At 35.9% G+C, this 16045-nt stretch overlaps 1 long non-coding RNA gene across 1 annotated transcript; it reads left to right on the top strand.

Annotated features, from left to right (window-relative positions):
- Nucleotides 1–9195: 9195 nt before the first annotated feature.
- On the top strand, nt 9196–10561 carry LOC111468543. The gene is made up of 3 exons (XR_002714766.1): nt 9196–9477; nt 9575–9664; nt 10492–10561. It is a non-coding gene; the product is annotated as an uncharacterized LOC111468543 (long non-coding RNA).
- Nucleotides 10562–16045: the final 5484 nt, after the last annotated feature.

Genomic DNA, 16045 nt, shown 5'->3' with positions numbered 1-16045 from the left:
GTTCGCATGAAGTATAACACATAGATCAACATAAATTAGAGAAACAATTTTGTAGAAATTCAAACTTGAAACTGATGTCATAGGCTCACATAGGTTGACTTAGATTTCAATGGACTTTCATTAAGGATAAAGACGGAACATCAACCTAAGCCAACCAGGAAAGTGACCTTACTATCGGCATGGTTATATTTGTTGTTGACACGTGCTCCGTGGTTCTGTACGTGTCATATATATTGATATGTGCGAATTGTCTGTAGATCAATATGCTTCTTATTTGTTATGTATATGTTATAATATGTGAATTATTTGATAATAATTATGGTACGATGTGTTCAATGATATGTTTGAGATAGGATACGAGAAGGATGCACAAAACAAAATATAACGATAGGAGTCAAATACGTTCATGAAACGTTAAGGTTAGGTTACATACTGAAGTGATATGGATAAAAAAGATTGATGGAAGAATACGATTAGGCTACGAGTAGAAAGGGATAGGTTTGTGATAGATTGATAGAACGATAGCGTTAGGTTACTTTCTTGTAATGATATGACTGAGGTACGTTCACGTAATGATATGTCTGTGATAGGTATAAGAACGTTAAGGCTATGATAAGTTAGAAAATGATATGACTACGATTTACATTATGACTTGTTTATGATATGATATATTGTGATGCAATATGTCATGGTATGATGTGTATATGATGAAATGTTATGTTAAAAGCATAGAACGTTGTGTTAGGTCTCTTATATTTGAATGTAAATAGCATGAATTGTATGACATGAAACACAATAAACTGTCTAGAATCATAACCCTGATAGGAATATATATAAAATGTGAATTGAAAATGAGAATGACATGAAGCATGGAACGTGACAGGGGGGTTATGGTCATTAAAGATAAATGTAGAAATAGGGGGACCTCATGCATTATGTGTGTTCATGCATCTGGGGGGATACCCCCATCCCATCACGAGGGTACGGACGCGTGCATCCAATGGCAGGATAACGATCGTTATGCATTGCATAGCGCTGCTGTGACAGTTCTAGTTTTAACGGGTCCCGGCATAAGAGGCTCCTAGAGTATGCCCACAGGATAAGGACAGTGGCCCAGCGGTGTGCGAACTAGCTGGTGAGCCTATACTCGCACGTATGGGTTGTGTGTAGAGTATATGGTACACGTCCACGATTACCCGTTAGAACAGCACCGTAGGGAAAACGAAACGAAACGAAACGAAAGATAAGTCCCATCATTTCATTGCATGTGATTGTCGCATTTAACTCCAATAGTGGGGTCACTTAGTGAGTATTTCTTTAAATACTCAAGTCATGTGCTACTACATCTTTCAGGTTAAGGCAAGACATTCCTGTACGGCTGACGACGGTATCGCAACTCGAGACCATGACACATGCATAGGGTAGTGGTATTTATTTTCTTAGACTTAGGTTAGACTAGGTTGTTTCTAACTTAAACTCTTATTCATTTTATTTAGTCTTTTGTGGTGTCGTTTTAAAGATGTTTTCGAAACACGTAAGATCATGGCTGTGTTTTAAGATAAATGTTATATTTTATGAAATTTTAATGAAGTCTTTCGCATTCAATGTTTATGGTACATATAAGGTTGCAACCTTAATCAGTTAAACACAAATATTCACAAATAAAATTTATAAATAAAAAAAATTTAAATTTTATTATGAAATGATAAAAAAAAATAATAATAAATAAATAAAAATAAAAAAATATTGGGCTTATATCTATGTCATGATGTAATAATTATATCTTACTATCTTCACCAAACCTAAATCTAAAATAAAATTTAAAGCCAATCCAACCTCTCTCTCTCCTTAATCTAATAACGTTTTATTTTATAATTAAAATTTTGAATTAATTCAAACTTAGGTATAAAATTTAAGTTTATTTTAGGTTAGTAATTATCATTATTTTTTACGCTCAAATATAAATATAGTTGAATGGATTCATTATTGTATCTTGAAGTTATTTATTAATTTAATAAATAGATAGTTAATTATGATTATATATTTTTACTTAAATATTTCTATTTCTACCTGCAATATTCTTGCTGGTACAGTTTCATTTATTCAATTACCTGTAATCCTAACGTCATTTTTTTTTAATATTGTAACAAAATAAAAAAGGTAAGAGACAAATTAAAAAAATGATTATATATTTTTTGTTAAATATTTCCAGTTCCTAATATAAAAAAGAATGTTGTTTGAGACATGAAATTAAAAGTATACTTATATGAATTGATTTTATTATATTTGGGACATTGATGAAGGAAGGAGGGAAGAATGATAGCCTTTTCCAAATCTGGATCATGAACAATTATATCGGTTTGCGAGGAATGTGTCATCATCTGGGATATTCAAGATTATCCAAATTCAAATATTAGACTTGATTCAATAACTCAAAAAAAAAATATTTGGAGAAATTAGAGTCGAGCAAATAGTATGTCATAATGATGATGAGAGGGATGAGAGTTTTGAGTTATCAAACCGACTTTGGAGAGAATGTAACTATCCGAAATTAAAAAAAATAAATAAATAAATATGACAATTGTAATAATAATAATAAAAATAATAAATAAATAAATGATCCCTCTCTCCACTTCCCCCCCATATCTCCCAACACCTCCTATAAATGATCCTTGCATAGAAAATTTGGAAATGGCCTCCCTCCAAACAAATTTAGGAAAGAGAGAGAAAAGTTTCATTAAATTTCTTATTCTTTTTATTTCTGGGTAGAGATAGAAAAGTTATCTTATATTTTTTTATTATTTATTTTTACAATTATTTAGATTTTAGATATTTTATCAAAAGAATAGTTAAAAGAAGCAAAGTATAGAATTAAAAAATATAATTAGTTGTTGATATTTTTAGAAAAGAAAAGGAAATCATAAACCATTGAAAATTGCAATAGTACTGTGTTAACGGAACAAAGGCAAAACACAAATACAGATAGAAAATAAAAAGTTTGACAAAACAGAAATACAGATAGAAAATACCAGAAAGACAAAGAAAATACCTGGAAAGATTTGGAGAGGAGAATCAATTAAAATTAGGATAAGTAAAATAAAGAGAAGAAAAATACATAAAACCAGATATTTTATAGAAATCAAACTTTCATTAAAGATATATTCGTGACAACGACTTAAGCTAGCTAGGTAAGTGATCTTACTATCAGCATAGTTATATTTCATGTTAACACGTGCCTATGGTTCTACACGTGTCATGTGTACTGATATGTGTGAATTATCTGTGAATTAGTATGCTTAAATTATGTTTATGTTATGTTATAATATGTGGATTGTATGATAATAATTATGGTATGATGTGTTCAAGGATATGTTTGAGATAGGATACGAGAATGATGCACAAAACGAAATCTAACGTAGGAGTAAGATACGTTCATGAAACGTTAAGGTTAGGTCACATACCAGAGTGCTATGGATAGGGGAGATTGATGAAAGAATATGGTTAGGATATGGGTAGAAAGAGATAGGTTTGTGATAAATTGATAGAACGATAGCGTTAGGATACGTTCCTTTGATGATATGACTGAGGTACGTTCACGTAACAATATGTCTGTGATAGGTATAAGAACGTTAAAGCTATGATAAGTTAGGGAACGATATGGCCACGAAGTGTTTATGATACTCAATGTTTATGATACTCAATGTTTATGATACGATATATTGTGATGTGATGTGTCATGTATAGATTGTTTTGTGTGACCATTAAAGGTAATTGTTGTACGAATTGCACGTTATGAAACGACATGCGAAAAGCATGGAGCGTTATGTTATGTTTTCTAAATTGTATGTATACAACATGTTATGAATGACATGATATCACGATGAATGAAATGAAATGTAACCCTATTAAGATTATGTATGATACGTAGACTGAAAAATGAAAAATGACATGTTAAGCATGAAAGATGATAGCGAGGTTATATTCATTAATGATAAAAGTAGAAATATTGGGGCCCTCATGTATTATGTGTGCTCATGCATTTGGGGGGATACCCCTATTCCATCACGAGAATACGGACGCGTACATCCAATGACAGAACAACAATCGTTATGTTTTGCATAGCGCTTCCGTGACGGTTACTAGTTCTAACGAGTGTCCAGCCTCAGGAACTCCCAGAGTATGCTCGCCCGACAAGGAAAGTGGCTCAATGGTGTGCAAATTGACTGGTGAGCCCATACTCGCACGTATGGGCTGTGTGTAGAGTATATAGTACACGTCCAAATTGTCCATTAAGACAGTACCGTAGGAAAATAGATTGAAAAGATAGGTCCCGTCATTACATTCACATGTTCTTGCATTAACCCCTAATAGTGGGGTCACTTACTGAATATTCCTTTAAATACCCAAGCCATGTGCTACTACATTTTTCATGTTAAGGCAAGGCGTTCCTGTACAGCTGATGACAGCATTGCAACTCGAGATCATGGCACATACATAGGATAGTGGTATTCATTTTCTTAGACTTAGGCTAGAATAGGATGTTTTTAACTTACGTATTTTGACATCCTTTTAAGTATTTTTGAAAACCAAATTTATCATGCTAGACTTTTCTATATGTACAAGAAATAGAAATAAAATGAATATTCAAGAGAGAAAAAAACCTTGTATCATTGAATTTTTGACGGGGCAATACGAAACCCTAGAGCAAAAACCCTAATAGCGTCGTTTCAAATAATCGAAAAAAAACTGAGTTTCAGTTGATATTTTGATATGTTACTTTGAATAAAGTCAGAATTTGATGATTTTGAAATGTATAAGAAGTAAAAGAACATAAAAAAAATAGGTTCATTTTTTGGTAATTTTTTAGATAGGTTTCGTTAGGTTACCACTGACGAAATTTCGACATCATTTTAAGCAGTTCCGAGAACCAAATTTCTCGTGCTAGACTCTTTCTATATGTACAAGAAATAGTACTTGAGCATTAAGAATAAAAAAACGGTGTAGAATTGAATTAATTACTTGACAATGTGAAACCTAGCTCGAAAACCCTAACGCGAAAACCCTAAATTCTTGGTTTCCAAAAATCTCTGCAAAAACCAATTTTCGATCAATATTTTGAAAAGGTATAGCGATAATAAATAAATAGTTTCACTGTCAAGATATTTTTGTGAAATTTTTTTGGTGAGGTTACAATTGGCAAAACTGTGGGCATTTCTAAAATAGTAATAAAGCAAAAATCAAGTAGAAAAAAACACTGTAACATTGAATTCATAAACTGGTAATGCAAAACCCTATTGTTTTATTGATTTTGAAACATTGAGCATTAAAAAGACAACAAAATATATATTTTCATCGTCGTGCTAACTTTGAGATATTTTTTGTGCAGCTACAATTAGCGAGTTTTTTAGGTGATTTTAAGTATTTCCGTAAACATAATTTCTTTTGTTAGACACTTTCTATATACACAAGAAATTTTACCGAACAAAAAATTCAAGAGAAAAAACCTTTTATTATTGAATTTAGGACCTGACGATATGAAACCCTAGCGCAAAAACCCTAAAATTGTGTAACATTGATATAATTACCTGACAATGTGAAACCTTAGCATGAAAACCTTAATCTCGTTCTTTCCAAAAATCTACAAAATATATGAGTTTTCGGTCAATATTTGAAAAAGTATGGTGACGAAAGTCAAAATTTGATGATGTTGATATTGGGTTTTATGTCCTAGAACTCATAGTTTGTAAACAAAAACATATTCTATTATCAATAAATTTATTATTGTTGTTTATTCAATAAAGATTGTTATTGAATAAAGTGAACTTTACGATTATTAATCTAAATCCAATAAACTAAGAACACTCTGACTATAGTATAATTACTTGAACTATATGTAGAGACATAAAAGTGGATCAAGTTCAAGTATATAGTCAAAATGATCTATAGTATAAGGATAAGGTTGAGTACCTTATCTTGGGGACACTATAGATGTAGCCCACTTTTGTATATGACATAAACAATGTGATCACTAAATTGTACATGTGGAGACATGTGAGTGGGGGTGTCCTATGCAACGAGTATTGCATAAGATCGGACCATGAAGAAAATCACTCTCACTTTATAATGTCGTTTACTGTTGAGACTGATTTTATTTTCATTTGATGACCTAGGTAACTCGATTTTAATCCTGAGCTAACCATGAACTCCTGTTTATTCGGAATTATCCTTAGATTTGCATGGGTGAGAGTAGCTCGAGTTCGCCAACTCAATAAGCCTCCCATTTCAGGGGTAAGACTAGGTGAATGGCTGGGAACGTGGGGTGCAAGATGGAGTTCACTTCTACCCACTTTTAAGGATAGAAGAGAGGTAGTTCCCTTAAGCATTGACTCCAGGTCTTGAACAAGAGGCTGCACCCTCTCATTGGCCTGAGAGGGATTCGGTTTACTGATTGGACTAACCAATTGTTCATTAGAGGATTAGTGAGACATAAGGAACAAGAAGTAACTTCAGGGGTAAAATGGTAAATTGACCCAACTCTAGTTACGAACAACCTGTGAAGGATTGACTTACTAATCATGGTTATATCAAATGGACAGAAATATATATATAGTGAGGGGAGTGCAACTACTAGGCTATAGTGGAGTGTCCTAGTGGTTAACGAATGTTGGTTAACAAGGTTAATGAGTTTAACCGATTAATCTTGGATCGTTGGAGCCCATGATCTATAGGTCCATTAGGTTCCTCTGCTAGCTCATATCGGACTAAACCATAGAATAGTGTGACGAGTGAGTTCGAAGTGTTCAAATTCAAATTAAGGAATATGCGCTACATATATACGATATATTTAACCACATTTTTGTTATATTTACGAATTAAACAAGAAGAGAGAATCTGATATATTTAAATAAGATTTAAATATCTTAATCAAATATGTGTCGGAATTGATTGAGGTTAGCATTTGAATTAATATTAAATATTAATTAAATAGTTTAATTAATCATTTAATATTACTTTAATTTGAAATTAATTATTCAAATTAATTGTTGAATCAAAATGAAGAAAGTCAAGATGTTGACTTCATTTAATGGAAAAATCTATGTTTGAGTTAGTGGAATTTTGAGGTGTCAAAATTTGGTTTAACCAAACTTGCATGCTTGTCAAATAAACCCCACCAATTTTAGTGGAATTTTGAGTGTTAAAATTTGGTACTCAAACGTGCATGCTTGCCAGATAATCCCAAACATTTGAGTGTAATTTTGAGTGTCAAAATTTGGTGATCTCAAATTTGCTTAAACATTCAAACATGACTCTATAAATAGAGTGATCATGGTACATAAAAGGTCTCCCCTTGAAAAAAAACCTCTCACAAACTCTTTGCATATATACAAAATCTATCTTATTTCTCTTACTTTTAACACAACTGACAAACTACTCCAATAATTGCCTCATTGTCTCTTCTCCATTGGCATCCAATTTTGTGGGTTTTGTGGGTTTTGTTGGCCATTAAGATGAGCTTCTATTGTAAATAAAATTGAGTAGGCATATACCATTAGAAAACTATATAATATGAATTATAAAAAAGTTTATAATAGGTAATACAATTCAAGTTCTAAAGTAAATAGTAATAAAGCAAAAATTCAGATGGAAAAAACGTGTAGCAAAATGAATTAATATTCGGTACTAAGAAACTTTAATCATGTGGATTTCAAAAATGGACGAAAAAATTGAATTTCGGTCAATAATTTGAAACCTATGAGAAGTAAAAAAAACACAAAGAAATAGTTTTTATTTAGGGATATTTTTGCGATATATTTCGTTAGGTTACGCAATTAGCGAAATTTTGACGTCATTTTAAATAGTTTTGAAAACCAAATTTTTCGTACTAGACTCTTTTTATATGTACAAGAAATAGAAATAAAATAAATATTCCATAGAAAACAATCATGTATCATTGAATTTATGACATGGAAATACGAAACCTAGAGCAAAAATCCTAATAGCGTCATTTCAAATAATCGAAAAACGATGAGTTTCCTAATAACATCATTTCAAATAATAGAAAAAAGTTAAGTTTCAGTTGATCTTTTGACATGTTACGGTGAAGTAAAAATTTGATGATTTTGAAATGTATGAAAATTAAAAGAACAAAAAAAAAAAAAAAATAGATTCATTGTCTTGTAATTTTTGTGATATGTTTAATTAGGTTACAACTTACTAAATTTCAACAACATCTAGACTCTTTCTATATGTATAAGAAATAGTACTTGAGCAAAAAATAAGAATAAAAAGATCGGGTAGAATTGAATTAATTACTTGACAATGTGAAACCCTAGGGTGAAAACTCTAAACTCGTGGTTTCCAAAAATTAACGAAAAAACTGATATCAATATTTTGAAAAGGTACGGTGAAAAAAATCAAAATTTGATTATCTTGAAATGTAAGTGATATGGAATCACTAAAGGAAAGTAGGGAACGAATTGCCTTGATGATCAAGATCAAGAGTAAAGAAAACTCGTGATTCGAATCACTCCACAAAAGGTTTGATTAATACCACTTGAATGACTCTAGTTTAACGGAACCACAAAAAAAGAAAAAGAAAAAGTGAGGGTCGTCGGCAGAGCCGAAAACTCTGGCGAACGCACACGACCCACAAAGGGCGGCCGAGGGCTAGAATGCCACAAATCGCGTCCCCGACCTTCAGCCACCCTGGGAGAACCTGCAAAGAAACGAAAACAGTGAAAAGAAAATGAGAAGGAACAGAAAACCGACGGAACTCCGGCGAAGCCGAACCATACGAATCGACGTCAAAACCCCCATTTTACACCACAAAAGTAATCCCACAACCCTTTACACACCTCAGGAGTAGGTTTTAGACGAGTCCCTTACGTTGAACACCGTCGGCAAGGAAGACAAAACGACGGACTTTCGAGCTTCTCCAGATCCGGGAGTGTGAGGTCCTTACCAATAAAATCTGTACCAAAAACGGGGTTAGGGTGAAGAATAATCTCGGGAATGGAGGAAAAAAGAGGGAAAAAGGACGTCGAGACGACGTTGTCGAGGAGAGAGAGAGATCGCCGGAAAATCACCTAGGCAGTCGGGCGAAGAGGACGAAGTCCGACCCGAAAGCCGGATCCGGCAACCAGAATCGAACCCCATTCCTTCGGTCGGTCCAGACCGACGATTCCTGTTGACCAAACACCCCGACCCTTCACCCGCGAACTGGCCCATCACCGCAAATGGCCCGTCACCCGCGTTTGGCCCGAGACCCGCGAGCGATCCATTAACCCGCGCCTCGACCCGAGTCTCCTGCACACGCGTCGCTCTCTGATTGTGCCACTTGGAACGTCTGTAGCGCGTCTCCTCTCGGCTTCGGCGGCGGCTCCTCAGCTCCGGCGGCTTATTCGGCTCGGAAAACCTGTTTTCAACCCGTTTGACACCGTTCCGACCCTCCTGGACCTGGTTTCGGCCCTGTTTAAGGTAAAATGGAACATTTTAAGGGCGTATTTCACAAATTCCAGTTGGGAATTTATTATTATTTGTGAAATACTAACGAAAGTGATGAATGAACCAATAGGAACCAACCACCAACGAAAGCATAGAACGTTCACGAGGAGCTAGGAGCTTACGTTATATTCTAGGGAGTACTTTGGCTAAGGCCTACCAAGTAAGTGGCTCACCCGTCGTAGGTTACATGTTAATTGTTATATGTTGGTACGTGCCCGTGGATGTGCACGTGTCATTAAATTGTATGCTAGCTTAATGTCCTTAAGTACGAAATCATGTGAATGTGAATGTATGTTATGTATGCTGCTTAGTTGATGTGATATGTTATGCATGTGTCGATGTGTGGCCCTTGTACGATTATGGCTTGTTTGTATGAATATTTGAATGTAATTGTATGAATTGTATGACATGAAATATGGTAAATTGCATGAAACATAACCGTGCTAGGAATATGTATGATATGTAACGAAATGAGAATGAGAATGACATGTAAGCATGAAAACGTGACACGGGGTTATGTTCACTAATGATAACTATAGGACTAGTGGGACCTCATGCATATTGTGTGTTCATGCATTTGGGGGGATACCCCTATCCCATCACGAGGGTACTGACACGTACATCCAATGGTAGGACAACGATCGTTATGCCTTGCATAGCGTTGCCGTGACGGTTTTAGTTTTAACGGGTCCCGGTATAAGGGGCTGCCAGAGTATGCCTACCGGCTAGGGACAGTGGCCCAGCAGTGTGCGAACTAGCTGGTGAGCCCATACTTGCACGTATGGGCTGCGTGTAGAGTATATGGTACACGTCCACGATTACCTGTTAGGATTACACCGTAGGAAAAATGAAACGAAACGAAATGAAATGAAACGAAACGATAGGTCCCATCATTTCATTGCATGTGATTGTTGCATAACCCCGATAGGGGGTCACTTACTGAGTATTCTAGAAATACTCAATTCTCGTGCTACTTTACTTTTGCAGATAAGGGCAAGGCACCCATGTGACAACGACGGCGGCATCGTACACCTCGGGACCGTGGCACATGCATAGGATAGTCGTTTATTTTTTCCATTTCGTAGTCTAGGCCGAATTCAGTTTGCATCATTAGTATAGGTTAGTATAGGTTGAAATATAGTTGCATAATAAATCATAGGGTAGAATAAAACATTCATTTTAGATTTGTTGTTTTTCCTTTATTTTCAATAATGTTCTGTTCTTTTCCTTATAAACGTTTTCTCTTTCATAAGGTAATAAAAGGCGAGAGTGAGTCGTATTTATGAATAGGGCCCATTTAATGTATATTCTGCATTCCAAGGTATAGTAATGACCTCAGATTAAATAGGTAAAATATTAGGGTCGTTACATCTAGCATGCAAGTTCTAAACACAAGAATTTGGAAAGAAAAAAACTTAGCTGCTAAAATGTCTCTATTGAAAAAAAAAAGCTTTATATAGCCTTTACAATCCTAACATATGTGACACATAACTCCCAAATTAAATTGGCTAGTTAATGAGAAATACTCATAACCTCCATATTTTAATGACTAGTTAATATGGTGAAATATGGTAACGGTGAGTTACTGAATGAAATGTGCTTATTAATCATGGAATGAGATGTGTGATAAATTGATATGTTTATGATATGATATATTGTGATGCAATATGTTATGGTATGATATGTATATGATGAAATGTACTTTCTCGGCATCGACATGTGAAATACATCGTGCACTCCTGAGAGGGCGGGAGGTAGGGCTAACTATACGCTATTGGACCAATTTGCTTTAGAATCTCGAATGGTCATAGGATTTAACTTGCCCTTACGTCCGAACCTCAAGACACCTTTCAAAGGTGTCATCTTGAGGAATACTAGGTCCCTTATCTCGAACTCTAAGCTTCTAGGTCTTACATCGGCGTAGCTTTTCTGTCTACTTTGAGTGGTGCACATCCTCGCTTGAATTTTTTGGACAACCTCGTTGGTGACTCGAACCAGCTCGGGTCCTACTAACTCTCTCTCGCCTACTTCATCCCAACATAGTGGGGACCTGCACAGTTTCCCATAGAAGGCCTCAAACAGTGTCATTCCTATAATGGCTTGGAAGCTATTATTATATGAGAATTCCATCAAGTGAAGTTTGGAATCCCAACTTCCCTTAAAATCTAATATGCAAGCGTGTAACGTGTCCTCTAAAATTTGGTTTAAGTGCTCCATTTGTCCATTCGTTTGGGGGTGGAATACGGTACTAAAATCGAGGCGGGTACCCAGTACTTTTTGAAGTCTGTGCTAGAATGCTGACGTAAAGCGTGGATCTCGATCCAATACTAAAGACACTGGAACTCCATGTAGTCTTACTATTTCGTTCACACACAGTTGTGCCCAATTGTCAACTGTATGTTAGGTTATGGAGCCTACTGCTTATTTATAGCTTGGTCAACGGTTATATCCGGTAAAGCTATATTTGGTAAAACTATATCCGGTAAAGCTATATATGGTAAATAGCTATATATAGTAGATGGTTAAATCTAGTATAGCTATATATAGTAAACTGAACTATATATATATCCCGTTCGGTAGAGCTTTGAAAATATACTTTCTATTCTCTGTAATCTCTTACTGTACATACGGGAAGTCATCAATAAAAAAAAAAAAAATTCTTTTAGCCAGAGTTCTCCCTGCACTTTTCTCTATCCTGTTCTTTGTGTTCATCTAGATCGAGCGTGTGCATTGTTGTGCGATCCTAACAACTGGTATCAGAGCTAAGCGAAATTCACCACGATCTATGAAGATGGAAAGTTCAAAGATTGGAATTGAGAAGTTCGATGGATCCAATTTCGGTTTCTAGAGATGCAGATTGAAGATTATCTGTACCAGAAAGATCTTCACGAACCTCTGTTCAGGGTGAAGCCGGATACCATGACCACGGAGCAGTGGAAGCTCAAGGATCGAAAAACCTTAGGGATGATCCAGTTGACGCTATCCAGAAACGTGGCTTTAAGCATCATCAAGGAGAAGACAACGTCAGATCTGATGAAAGCGCTGTCGAATATGTACGAAAAACTGTCGGCTATGAACAAGGTGTATTTGATGTGGAGATTGTTCAACCTACAGATGTCTGAAGGTGGTTCTGTTGTTGATCATATAAATGAATTAAATATGATCATAAATCAACTGAGTTCGGTGGAAATTAATTTCGAGGATGAAATTAAAACATTGATTTTGATGTCATCTTTACCCGAGTCGTGGGATACTGATATGAACCAAGGGACATCAATCATACAATATGCTTCAATGAAGATGTGAAGAAAATATTATTGAAATTATCAAAAGATATTTCAATTCATCCCACATTGAAGAAAAATGAAGTTTCATGTGATAAATTTTGGGTGGATTACAATTTAGAGTTATTGTATTTCATTAATGTATTTTAAGAGTTTTTATTTACTTTAGGTTACAATTACATAATGGTTAATTATGGCCATTAAGTATGAATGTAACAACTCTTGGAATGCCTTAGTAATTTCATTTTGAAGCTATATAAAGCTATGTATATTGTATTTGTAAGAAGACTTGGAAAATTTAGTAAAAGAAGCATTTGTGCTCTTCTTTAGCCACTGGTTAAGTTTCTTTGCAATTCTATGTAGTTTAGGTTGCATGTAGAATCATTCAAGCTCGACATGATCGATCTTGCTTGTGGAGTGATTCGAATCTCAAACAATGTTCTTGCCTTGAGATATTCGATCAACAAGGTAATCCGAATCTTATTCCCCTTGTAGTGGTTCCTTATCTTATCAGATACTGTTGTTGCCACAATCAGCAGCTCGTGAGGATATGATAAACTGAAATTTGATGAAATTCGAAATGTAGTTCTCAGCGAAAGTACTCGCAAACGAGAAATTGGAAATTCATCTAGTAGTCTCTCAGTGTTGACCAATGGGAAAGAAGTAAACCAAAGGGCTCAAATAAAGGGCGATCAAAATCAAAGAACCAAGAAAAATCTCCAAATAGACCAAACGTAACGTGTTGGAATTGTGGAGAAAAATGTCACTTTCGGACAAGTTGTACAAGACCAAAGAGGAAGCAGAATCACAAATCTGAAGATGATGATGATTCTATAAATTCAGCAAAAGACATTGGGGATGCGCTAATCCTCAGCGTGGACAGTTCGATTGAATCCGCGATTTTGGATTCAGGTGCATCTTTTCATTCGTCTCCAAATAAAGAGTTGTTCAGGAATTTCAAGTCTGAAAATTTCGAGAAGGTGTATCTTGCAGACAACAAAGATTTGGAGATTAAAGGAAAAAGAGATGTCTGTATAAAAACTTCGGCAGGAAATCAGTGGACATTAAAGGATGTCAGGTATATTCCTGGTCTCAAAAGGAACCTGATCTCTATTGGTCAGTTGGACAGCACAGGTTATGCAACAAAGTTAGGGAAGAGTTCGTGGAAGATTATGAAGGGTGCTACGGTGGTAGCACGTGGCTGAAAATTCGGAACCTTATACACCACTGCAGGGTGTATAAACATAGCTGCTGTTGCTAAGAGTGCTTCAAATTCAAGTCTACGGCACAATAGACTCGAACATATGAGCGCGAAAGGAATGAAGAGGCTGGCTGCGAAAGGAGTTTTAGAAGTTTTGAAATTTGTTGATGTGGGTCGTTGTGAGAACTACGTTATGAGCAATCAGAAACGAGTTAGCTTCACAAGGACAGCCAGAGAATTGAAGAAAGTGCGGTTGGAAATGGAACCATATGTGGAGCAAGGTTCGATGAAGCAAGTGGGAGTTGAGCTTGAGTTGCAGGAAAACTCACTTAGTGAGGTTGTAGCAGATACTCATGAAACTCCTGAGACTACTGCTGAGGAACTAGATGTGGAGCAAGGTTCCAAGACCACGAAGCAAGTGGGAGTTGAGCTTGAGTTGCAAGGAAACTCACCTAGTGATGTTGTAGCAGATACTCAAGAAACTCCTGAGACTACTGCTGAGGAACCAGATGTGGAGCAAGGTTTTAAGACAACAAAGCAAGTGAGAGTTGAGGTTGAGTTGCGGAAAAAATCACCTAGTGATCTTGTAGCAGATACTCAACAAACTCCTGAGGTTGTTGCAGAGGAACCAGCAGTAGAAGCAAGTGACACCTGAACCAGTGTTGAGAAGATCATCCTGTACTATCAGAGTACCAGATATGTATGTACCTTCATTACACTATCTGTTGCTGATGAAAGGGAACCACAACCCTTTGAGGAGGCCCTACAGTTGCAATATACAACCAAGTGGGAGCAAGTCATGGATGATGGGACGTCTAGGCTTCAAAAATGCGTTGTATTGAGACTGAGTACGTGACAATAGCTGAAGGTGGAAAGAAGACGATATGGAGGACTGACTATCTGGAAGAATGAGCAAGAAGTAGCACGAAGATATTCTTTATAGAGATAGTCAGAGTGTCATACAGTTGACGAAGGAACCCGGTATATCATTTAAAGAGAAAACACAAAAGACGATACCATTTCACTTGTAGGTTAGTGAAATATGGTGATGTGTTTGGAGAAGATAAAGGGTGCAAAGAATCCAGCAAACATGTTGACAAAATGTGTTGATGTTGGAATATTGAGGTTGTGCAAAGCCTCAATTGATATGGTGCCATGAAGATGCTCATGGTCGTTTGAGAATGAAATTCTTAGTTGACTAGATCAGTCTCCAAGTGGGAGAATTGTTAGGTTATGGAGCCTGTTGCTTATTTATAGCTTTGTCAACGGTTATATCTGGTAAAGCTATATCCGGTAAAGCTATGTCCGGTAAAGCTATATATGGTAAATAGTTATATATAGTAGATGGTTAAATCTGATAAAGCTATATACAGTAAATAGCTATATATAGTAGATGGTTAAATCTGGTAATGTTATATATAGTAAACTGAACTATATATATATCTCGTCCGGTAGAGCTTTGAAAATGTACTTTCTATTCTCTGTAATTCTCTCGTACTGTACATACGTGAAGTCATCAATAAAAAAAAAATCTTTTTAGCCAGAGTTCTCCTTGCACTTTTCTCTATCCTGTTCTTTGTGTTCATCTAGATTGAGTGTGTGCGTTGTTGTGCGATCCTAACACTGCATATGTGGCTTTCCCAAGTAAGAAGTGTGCCGACTTGGTCAACCTGACAACAATTACCTAGATCACTGTATAACCTTTAAGTGTTTTGGGTAATCCTACTATGAAGTTCATTGTTATCTTTTCCCACTTCCACTCTGATATGCTTAGGGGCTGTAACATCCCCGCTGTCTTTCGTCTAAGAGCTTTCATTTGTTAACAAACTAAACACTTGCTCACAAACTCGACCACGCCCCTCTTCATGCTCTTCCACCAGAAATGTTGTTTTAAATCTTGGTACATCTTAGTACCTCCTAGGTGCATGGCAAATGGCGAATTGTGAGCTTCCGTCAAAATTTCTTTCCTTAGCTCCTCTATTTTCGGGACACATAGGCGTCCCTGATACAATAGGCCCTTCATCTAAGGACTTCGAGAATCCGTCTACTGGACTCT

This window comes from Cucurbita maxima, unplaced genomic scaffold (assembly GCF_002738345.1).
Source record: "Cucurbita maxima cultivar Rimu unplaced genomic scaffold, Cmax_1.0 Cma_Scf00037, whole genome shotgun sequence".
NCBI classification, from domain to species: domain Eukaryota; kingdom Viridiplantae; phylum Streptophyta; class Magnoliopsida; order Cucurbitales; family Cucurbitaceae; genus Cucurbita; species Cucurbita maxima.
Note: the sequence above shows the minus strand (reverse complement) of the source record. Positions and strands in the feature narration are given on the sequence as shown.